Raw genomic sequence first — 9,478 nt, 5'->3', positions numbered from 1 at the left:
GTTATATACATGTATATATGTATACTTATGATTAAGATATAATATCTATTTCTTTCTGTTTACAGAGCAAAGCAATTCATCTGATTATTCTCACAATACACAGTGGAATAACCTAAACATGCTATGGAAATTATTTTGGTTTATCTGTTCTGTTTCTATTTATACCACACTGCATGAAAATACTTGGCCCCCTTTGTATATAGAACAGTGTCATTTTCAACTTACACAGAATTCATCTCGGTATAGGATATGTTAATTAAAGCAGTGTTTCTTCTAACTTAAAAGGACAATTCAAGTGATGAATCTGTGGTATAAAAATTATTTAAGCTAAGTAACTAATTGCACAGTTGGATATTTTTCTAATCTTTGGGAGATGTTTACTGAGATATTTTCCCTTACAGCTTGAAAAATGATTTTTTAGTCTAATTTTAATTCTAATTTCAACTTTTCTTTTGTCTTTCATACTTAATGGGGGAAAAACTGTCATTTTTATTTTTTATTTTTCTACCAAATAAAGATCAACAAGTAATTTTACATAGAAAAAGCAAATAAATATTTTGTTAGGTTGCCTTATACTTTGCAAGAAATATCATAATTCTGTATAACAAAATAAATTAGCCTAGGCCCACATATATACATCTGTGGGAATTAAATATTTACAATTTCTTAAAAATCTGTTTTTAACCTGTTGATTATATATATATGCATATATATATAGACTTAAGTTATATATATACTTATATATGAATATATATGTTAATATTATACTTATACCTATACATAGATATATACACATATATATATGAACATATTATAAGAGAAGTACTTCAGAAATGGCAGAATAAGGACCTTTGAAAACGTATTCTCCCATAAAAGTAAGGATAACATTGGCAAAAATTGTCAAAATAGACTTTTTCAGAACTCTGGAAATTGATTAAAGTCTTACAATAATTTGAGTGGTGTTTATTGAAGACAATAGGTGAATTTGGTAAGAAGAGTATATATATTTTCTATCTACAGTCTATGTATTTTTTTTTAACCTATTGACATTGAGATGTCATCATCTCAGCTAAATTCCCAAGGTAAGTTTGGGAAGAATAAAATACTTCTGACTAGTAAAGTATCACAAGTTTGAAGAATTTTTGAAATGTTAGAAACTTGAATCTACCTCTTCGTTTTCCTGGAATCATCCTGCATATGTAAAAATACTCCTTTCTAAATGCCAAAATACATTGGTTAAAGTTTGCATTATCTTCTAATCATATTTGTCCACAGACAAGATCTGTTTAAAAAGATAGATTGCTTGACCTTACTTTATGTCTTACTGGTGGAAGGCAGCGAAGAACTTTTCTGAAGTGATTTGTGTCTATGATGTATCCTGATTTCTCTGCTACACTTTTACCAATATCAGGTGACTATACTTGTGCCCTTTTATAGTTTAGCTCAGCAAAAGCTCAGCTCAGGAAGAAAGGGGTAGAATAGGAAGATTTCAGAAGAACTATGTGAGAAATACGTGTTTAACTATAAATAGCTGCTAAAATATAGGAAGAAAGGACTGATTTTTCTTCTCACATGGAAATCAATGAGCTGTTTAGTATTATCCATTTGCACATGTCAAAAGCAAGAGTGGGTCCCAACCGAAAAGGATTGTATTTGGAGAAGCTGTATGTGATAGTGTAAAATGTGCAATGGGTTTAAGAGGAGTGTGAAGCTGGCAGATCACTTGAGGTCAGGAGTTCGAGACCAGCCTTGCCAAATGTTGAAACCCTATCTCTACTGAAAATACAAAAATTAATTGGGTGTGGTGGCTCACACCTGCAGTCCCAGCTACTCGAGAGGCTGAGGCACAAGAATTTTTTGAGCCCGGAAGGTGGAGGTTGCAGTGAGCCAAGACTGTATAATATATAATAAATAATAATAATAATAATAATAATAATAATAGGCTTGGACAATAGTTCCAAAACATGATCTGTCTTTCTTGGTCAAGAACAATCAAAGAGTCTAAATTGCCCAGTTTAAAAACATACTGTGGCCAGTATGTAATCCCCATACTGTGGCTCACGCCTGTAATCCCCACACTTTGGGAGGCTGAGGCGGGCAGATCACCTGAGGTCAGGAATTCAAGACCAGCTTGGTCAACATGGTGAAACCCTGACTCTACTAAAAATACAAAACTTAGTCGAGTGTGGTGGTGGGCACATGTAATCCCAGCTACTCAGGAGGCTGAGGCAGGATAGTGGCTTGAGCCTGGGAGATGGAGGTTGTAGTGAGCCGAGATCATGCCACTGAATTGTCAAAGTAAACTCCTTCAGAACTCTGGAAACTAATCAAAGGCTTACCACAGTTTGAGGAGTGCTTTATTGAATAAAAACAGTGGCCAGGTGCAGTGGCTAGTGCCTGTAATCTCAGCACTTTGGGAGGCCAAGACGGGTGGATTGCTTCAGCTATGGAGTTTGAGACTAGTCTGGGCAACATGGTAAAACCCCATCTCTATAAAAAAATAACAAAAATTAGCTGGATGTGGTGATGCATGCCTGTAGTCCCAGCTACCCAGGGGGCTGAGGTGGGAGAATCGCCGGAGCCCTGGAGGTCAAGGCTGTAGTGAGCCGTGATTGCGCCACTGCACTCCAGCCTCATGACAGAGCGAGACCCTGTCTCAAAATACGTATAAATAAAAATATAAACCAAAAAATTAAAAATAAAAATATGTGAGTCTTCATAACAAGAGTGCGCCTTGTGATATTTTATCTTACCCTATTTTCATCTTCTGCCCAGCTCCACAGTAGCCCTGAAAACAGATAGTCTCCCAGCCGTGGCAAGTGTGGAAAAGGCAGCCCAGCAGTCACTGGAGGGAGCGAAATGGTGTTGGAACATCCCAAGAAAGCACAGTTTGCAGACTTTTTTTTATTATTATTTATCTCTCTGGCAGCTCGCTGAAAACTTCCATTCATAGAACTTGTCTTTATTTGATTCATGCAGAACTTGGTGCAAACAGCCTTTTTCCTGGGGCACTTGTCAAAAACTTTCAGTGGTAATTGTTTAATGCTGTAGCTGCCTGAGGTGGTGTCTCAGTCTGTTCATGTTGCTATAACAAAAATAGCCATAGACTAGTGGCTTATAAATAACAGAAATTTCTTTCTCATGGTTCTGGAGGCTGGGAAATCCAGGCTTAAGACATCAGGAGATTCAGTGTCTGGTGGAGGTCAGCTTACCAGCTTAGAAATGGCTGTTTTTGCTGTGTCTTCACAGGGTGAAAAGGGCAAACCATAGATGTTCCGCACAGATGTTAAGATCACAGACGGTGCTGCCACAATGCATGGCTCAGGTTCTAGCTCTGCCTCTTACTGGCTGGGATAAAACCATTTGTTAGTATTTCTTAAAGTACAAAATAAAAGTGCCGAAAATGTTTGGAGCATTGGCATCACCTTTGGAATAAGTGAACAGCTTATTATGGTGACTACTCTGATCATATTTATTATCACATAAAATTCCTAGTAGTTTTGTAAAAATAGACTCTTCACTTTCTGGTCATACTTTTATACAGAATCCACATTTTTAGGAATAGAATGGATCTTACAAGTCTTATTACAAAAGTGAGTTATCTGACTTTTTATGCAACAAGATACCTCACTTATTATAGAAGTGAGTTGTCTGACTGTGACTCTCCCAAGATCACGTGAGTGGCAACGGTTAATTGGAAAGGACAGCGAGAGGTTGGGTATGGGGTAATCTGGGTCTTGTTCTGATTCTCCATGTATTCTTCAACAATACATTAGACTCTACTCTTCCACTGAATCTCTAGCTGTAATAAGATTTCTCCAACATATTTTTCAACTTTTGGTTTCAGAACATTCCATGATTTTTTGCCCAATAGCATAAGGAATAATGCTTAATGTTGGTTAACATATATTTGTGCTAGCGCATCATAAACGGCGTTCTTAGCTTTTTTCATTTCCTTGTTTTTGTTTTTGGCCACTTACTTTTTCTAAAGTTATTTACTACAATGATAAAAAACTTTGCTTGCCACAGGCCAGGATATCTTCAGTTAGCTCAAAATACCATTAAAATTTCAAAAACTAATTAATTTTATTTATTTTTTATTAGTTTAAATTCATGGGGTACAAGTGTAATTCTGTTACGTGGATAGATTGCATGGTTGTGAAGTCAGGGCCTTTAGACTATCCATTACTCAAATAACGTACGTTGTTCCCATTAATTTCTCATCCTCCTCCTCCCCCTGCTTCCAATTCTCTGCTGTCATTCTATACTCTATGTCCATGTGTGCACATTATTTAGTTCCCACTTATAAATGAGACCATGTGATATTTGTCTTTCTGTGTCTGAGTCGTTTCACTTCAGTTAATGACCTCCATTTCCATCCATGTTGCTGCAAAAGAGATGCTTCATTCTTTAATGGCTGAACAGTATTCCGTTGCACATAGAGACTACGTTCATTCATTGATGGACAATTATTAGGTTGATCTGATATCCTTGCCATTGTGAAGCGTGCTGTGATAAACATACAAGAGCAAGTATCTTTTTGATATAATGATGTATTTCCCTTTGGGTAGATACCCAGTAGTGGGATTACTGGTTTGAATAGTAGATCCATTTTTAGTTCTTTGAGAAACCTCCATGCTGTTTTCCATAGAGGTTGTATTAATTTACATTCCCACCCATAGTATATAAGCATTCCCTTTTCTCTGCATCCTTGCCAACATCTGTTATTTTTTATTTTTTAAATGATAGTCATTCTGACTGAGTAAGGTGATATCTCATTGTGGTTTTCGATTTGGATTTCTCTGATAATTAGTGATTTTTTTTTTTTTTTTGAGACAGAGTATCACTCTGTTGCCCAGACTGGAGTGCAGTGGTTTAATTATGGCTCCAGCAATCATCCCACATCAGCCTCTCAAGGAGCTGGGACTACAGGTGTGCACTACCACACCTGGCTAATTTTTAATTTTTTTTTTTTGTTTGATATGGGGTCTTGCTGTTATGCAGGCTGATCTTGAACTCTTGACCTCAAGTATCCTCCTGTCTTGGCCTCCCAAAGTGCTAGGATTACAAGCATGAGCCAATGCACCAAACCCATTAGTGATGCTGAGCACTGGGCAATTGTTTCTCTTCTTTTGAGAAATGTCTGTTCATGTCCGTTGCCCACTTTTTAATGAGATTAGTTGTGGGGGATTTTTTGTTGTTTGAATCCTTTGCAAATTCTGGATGTCAGTCCCTTGTCGGATGCATAGCTTGCAAATATTTTCTCTCATTCAGGTTATCTGTTTACTCTATTAATTATTTCTTTTGCTGTGTAGAATATTTTAGTTTAATTAAGCCCTATTTGTCCGATTTTTGTTTTTGTGGCTTGTGCTTTTCAGGTTTGAGGCATGCATTATTTGCCAAGACCAAGGTCCAGAAGAATTTTCCCTAAATTTTCTTCTAGTATTTTTATAGTTTCTGGTCTTACATTTAAGTATTTAATCTATCTCAAGTTTATTTTTATATGCAGTGAGAGATAGGGGTCCAGTGTCATTCCTTTACACATGGCAATTCAATTTTCCTGGGACCATTTATTGAATAGGGTGTCCTTTCCCCAGTGTATGTTCTTGTTGACTTCATCAAAGATCAGTTGACTGTAAATATGTGGCTTTATTTCTGGGTTCTCTATTCTGTTCCATTGATCCATGTGTCTATTTTTATATCAGTCTCACGCTGTTTTGGCTACTGTAGTCTTGTAGTATAATTTGAAGTCAGGTAATGTGATCCCTTCAGCCTTGTTCTTTATGCTTAGGCTTGCTTTAACTATTTTCACCCTTTTTTGGGTCTATATGAATTTTAGGATTTTTCCCCTAATTATGTGAAAAATGATGTAGAATTTTGATAGGAATTGCATTGACCCTGTAAATTGTTTTGGACAGTAGTCATTTTAATGATATTATTTCTTCCAATCCTGAGCATAGAATCATAGAATGTTTTTCCATTTGTTTGTGTCATCTATGATTTCTGTCATCAGTGTTTTGTAGTTTTCCTTGTAGAGATCTTTCACCTCATTGGTTAAATATATTCCTAAAGTTTCTTTCTTACTTCTTTTTTTTAATAAAACAAATTTATGTTGATTTAAAAAGTAGACCATATATAATGTTTCTTGTGATGATAATGCCAGGCATTATTCTAGATTGGAGTCGTCAGATTTAGCAAAAAAAAATATAGTATTCCCAGATAAATTTGAATTTCAGATAACAATAAATAAACCAATGATGGTAAAGGCCATACTTATTTTAAAATGAAGTATTCATTGTTTATTTGAAATTCAGATTTTGCTGGGTGCACTTTATTTATTTTATTTTTATTTTTTATTTTTTTGAGATGGAATCTTGCTCTGTTGCCCAGGCTGGAGTGCAGTGGTGTGATCTTGGCTCACTGCAACCTCTACCTCCCAGGCTCAAGTGATTCTCCTGCCTCAGTCTCCTGAGAAGCTGGGACTATGGGGACCCGCCACCACACCCAGCTAATTTTCTGTATTTTTAGTAGAAACAGGGTTTTATCGTGTTAGCCAGGATGACCTTGATCTCCTGACCTCGTGATCCACCTGCCTCAACCTCCCAAAGTGCTGGGATTACAGGTGTGAGCCACTTTGCCCTGTCCTAGGTGCACTTTATTTTGTCAGTGAACCCTAACCTAGGTACTGAAGGGTACCTCACTGAATAGAAGTTTTGTGCTCTTATAGACCTTATGTTTTAGAGGAGAGAGTTGGACAAGACAATAAACATAGTAATAATAAACTATATAGTATGTTAGACGATACATGTTTTAGGGTAAAAGAAAAAAGTAGTAGGATCTTTTAACCTGGGGGTGTGCATTTGTGGAGGGCAGGCTCTCATTTTAAATAGGGTAATTGGAGACATAAACCTCACTGGAAGGTGAGATTGGAAACACACACACACACACACACACACACACACACACACACACACACGATGCATCCCTCCAGAATTCAGTGGAAGAGTATTCCAGGATAAGGGACAGTGTCTAGAATATTTGAAGAACAGCAAGGGGGTCATATCAGTTGGCTTGAGAAAAGTGAGGGAGAGCCAGAGGGGGAGACTGGGAGGAGCGAACATGGGAAGCCAGATCCAAGGGCCTAGGAGCCATTGTAAGGACATTGGAGCCAATGCAGGATTTTGAACAGAGGTATGACCTGACCTGACCTAATTTTTTAAAGGAATCTCTCTACCTGCTGTGTGGAATACATAAAAGTATAGTAGTAGCTGGGTGCTGTGGCTCATGCCTGTAATCCCAGCACTTTGGGAGGCCGAGGCAGGCAGATCCCAAGGTCAAGAGATGGAGACCATCTTGGCCAACATGGTGAAACCCCATCTCTACTAAAAATACAAAAATGAGCTGGGCATAGCAGCACACCTGTCATCCCAGCTACTCAGGAGTCTGAGGCAGGAGAATCGCTTGAACCCAGGAGGCGGAGGTTGTAGTGAGCGGAGATCATGTCACTGCACTGCCTGGCGACATAGCAAGACTACTCCTTCTCAAAAAAAAAAGTATAGAAGCAGAGAGACCATTAGAAAGTTTTCACAGCTCTCAGAGGGAGAGGGGATGGTGCTCAGAATGTGGTAGTGGCAGTAGAAGTCATGTAGAGTGGTGAGATTTGGGAGTATACTGAAGCTTGAACCAATAGGATTTCCTAAAGGCTGAAAATGGAGAGTGAGAGAAAGAAAGGATTTAAGGGTTATATCAAGGATTCTATCCAAGCAATGCTTTATGTATGGCACCACTGTAATGGCTTCTTTCTGAGAGGTTGTGGCAAATTTGTGGATTACAGATACGTTAAAGGGTCATTTGGTGTGATTGTGTGAGTTGAACTGTTTGTTTATGACAGAATGTTGGCTTTTCTATAAATACAGCCTACATGTAGAAAATAGGCAGACAGAGAGCCTGCCCTCTCTACCTTTCCCACTGGAGTTTCCTGGGGAATGTATCACTTGCCTTTTGCCACAGGTTGAAGAGCACAAAGCTGTGCCTGTTATTAAGATTTTAGTAGAGAAACAAAACCAAAAATAATGTACTGTTTTTGTCAGACACCAGATAATTACCAGTCTTATGAACTGTGTCAGCCTTCAGGCTGGGGATATTTTAAAGACGCTGTGTATTGCAATAGCAAATACATGGAATCAGCCTAGGTGCCCATCGACAGTGGACTGAATAAAGGAAATGTGGTACGTATACATCATGGAATACTACTGGAATACTATGCAGCCATAAAAATGAATGAATGAAATGTCATTTGCAGCAACATGGATGCAGCCGGAGGACATTATCTTAAGCGAATGAACGCAGCAACAGAAAACCAAAAACTACATGTTCTCACTTACAAGTGGGAGCTAAACATTAAGTATACATGGACATAGAGATGTGAACAGTGGGCACTGGTGACTGCTGGAGGTAGGCAGGAAAGAGTGGGGTGAGGGCTGAGGGACTGCTTATTGCATACTATGCTCACTGCTTGGGTGACGGGATCATCTGTACCCCAAACCTCAGAGTTATATCATGTTCCCATGTGACAGACCTGCATATGTATCCCCTGAATCTAAAATAAGAGTTGAAATGCTTTTTTTCTTTTTCTTTTTCTTTTTTTTTTTTTTGAGACGGAGTTTCGCTCTTGTTACCCAGGCTGGAGTGCAATGGCGCGATCTCGGCTCACCGCAACCTCTGCCTCCTGGGTTCAGGCAATTCTCCTGCCTCAGCCTCCTGAGTAGCTGGGATTACAGGCACGCGCCACCATGCCCAGCTAATTTTTTTTTTTTTTTTTTTTGTATTTTTAGTAGAGATGGGGTTTCACCATGTTGACCAGAATGGTCTTGATCTCTTGACCTCGTGATCCACCCGCCTCGGCCTCCCAAAGTGCTGGGAGTACAGGCGTGAGCCACCGCGCCCAGCCTGAAATGTTTCTTAAAAAGAATCTGTGCATTGAAAGTTCTAAGGACTGTTTGTGATTACCTCAAAGTGTCATTTAGATAATACACTCACATGCATCCATGGATGTAAATTAGAGCATGAGCGACTGCTTCTTTGGGGAAACTAAAGACAACCAAAGACTATCACATACTATAAATAGATTTTTATGGAGACATTCTGTTTTATTCTAACTGTTAGGATAAAGAGTGGGGCAGAGAGCTTGCCAGCTCACCAAATGTTACCAATCCCTGAATGCTTCAGCCTCGGTGTAATTATATCCTTTTTATTTATTGATAAACACCATATGCCTGTCATGTCAGAGATCAGAGAATGTCAAGGAGTCATTCATTAGACTCTACTACAAAGTCTCCCTCATTATGCTCCACTTCATTCGTTCTTGCTAAGGCCTCACTTCTGAGGACCTCTTTCTCCAGGGGATTCACAGCAGAGTATTCAACTCAAATAGCCTGTCTTTGATAGTTGAGCCATTGGTGCCGTCACTAATACGCAA

Source organism: Saimiri boliviensis, chromosome 4 (genome assembly GCF_048565385.1).
Source record: "Saimiri boliviensis isolate mSaiBol1 chromosome 4, mSaiBol1.pri, whole genome shotgun sequence".
Lineage (NCBI taxonomy): Eukaryota > Metazoa > Chordata > Mammalia > Primates > Cebidae > Saimiri > Saimiri boliviensis.
Note: the sequence above shows the minus strand (reverse complement) of the source record.